The following is a 1,448-nucleotide window of genomic DNA, read 5'->3' as shown; positions in this document are numbered from 1 at the left end:
AAAAATTAGCCAGGCATGATGGCACATGCCTGTGGTCCTAGCTACTTGGGAGGCTGAGATAAGAGGATCACCTGGGCCTGGGAGGTTGAGGCTGCAGTGAGCCATTATTGCACCACTTCAATCTAGTCTGGGTGACACAATGAGACCCTGTCTCCAAAAAAAAAAAAAGAAAAAAGTAAAAATCCACATATAAGTGGACCCATGTTGTTCAAGGGTTAACTGTACTAGCTTTTGGACTAGTAATAATTTTTAGTCTCTTAAATCACGCAGGAAACGAAGAATATGGTTACAGATCATTCTTACAAGAATATTAGCTTTAAAACTTGCCCATGTATTTACCTTTGCTGAGATCTTTGTTTCTTCATATAGCTTCATGTTATTGTCTAGTATCCTTTCATTTCAACCTGTAGGACTCCCTCTAGTATTTTTTGCAGGGCAGGTCTAGTGGCCACAAACTCCCTCAACTTCTACTTATATGGGAATCTCTTTTTTTGGTCGTTAAGTTTTAATCAAAGCTTGTGTATAAGATTACTTTATTCCTGCCTCTTAATTGTTTCTTCCCTGTATTTGCCCTTTTCCTTTCCCACTTGGTGAGATTTGGCTTTCCATTCAAAGATCTTTTTGTGGTCTTTGTCCATTTTTAGCCTAGTGATAACCACCTCCCTGGGGTGAATGCCTATGTGGACAGTTGTGCCATTAGCCTTTTCCCGCTGCACCCATTCAGTGTAGATAACATATTTCTTCCTGTAAACCTGCAGTACTTTGCCAGTTTGCTGACCTTTGTAGTGTCCTCATACAACCTGAACTTCATCATCCTTTCGGATGGGCACGGATTGCGCATTGTACTTCTGTCTCAGCTGTGTGGAAACAGGGGAAGAGATCTTCCTGCGAATGTGGAAAGGTGATTTGAAATGCCTTTTGTGATTCTTGCTCCGGTTGGAAGTCACAAAGGGATTGGACTTTGTTTTGACCATTCCTGCTTCGGTGATGGCTGCAAAAGGGTTATCTGGGAATCTTTTAATATCTCCCTCACTTTCTTTTCCCCCCAATGAAACTTAATTTATTACCCTAAAATGTAAATTACATAAAATTTTCATGTGTTGTGAAATATTATTCCTGTTAATTTTTCAACTATTTTCAACGGTAAGAATCATTCTTAGCTCATAAGCTGTAGAAAAACAAGTAGCAAGCTGAATTTGGCTCAAGGGCTGCAGTTTGTTGACTCATGAGTTTATTTTAAAAAATTTTTTATTTCCATAGGTTATTGGGTAGTGTTTGGTTACATGAGTAAGTTCTTTGGTGGTGATTTGTGAGATTTTGGTAAATGCCCATCAATCAATGGGTGGATAAAGAAACTGATATATATATATATATATCACATGTATGTATATATATACACATATATGTATATATCACAGTTTATATATAAATGTTATATATATATATTT

The 1,448-nt window shown here is 37.4% G+C and overlaps 1 pseudogene; it reads right to left on the bottom strand.

The window, feature by feature from the left end:
- Positions 1-533: 533 nt before the first annotated feature.
- Positions 534-974, bottom strand: LOC108525571 (60S ribosomal protein L26-like; annotated as a pseudogene).
- Positions 975-1,448: the final 474 nt, after the last annotated feature.

The sequence above is a fragment of the Rhinopithecus bieti genome, unplaced genomic scaffold, assembly GCF_001698545.2.
Source record: "Rhinopithecus bieti isolate Rb0 unplaced genomic scaffold, ASM169854v2 scaffold_71210, whole genome shotgun sequence".
Classification (NCBI taxonomy): Eukaryota; Metazoa; Chordata; class Mammalia; order Primates; family Cercopithecidae; genus Rhinopithecus; species Rhinopithecus bieti.
This window is presented reverse-complemented; position numbering and strand designations above follow the sequence as displayed.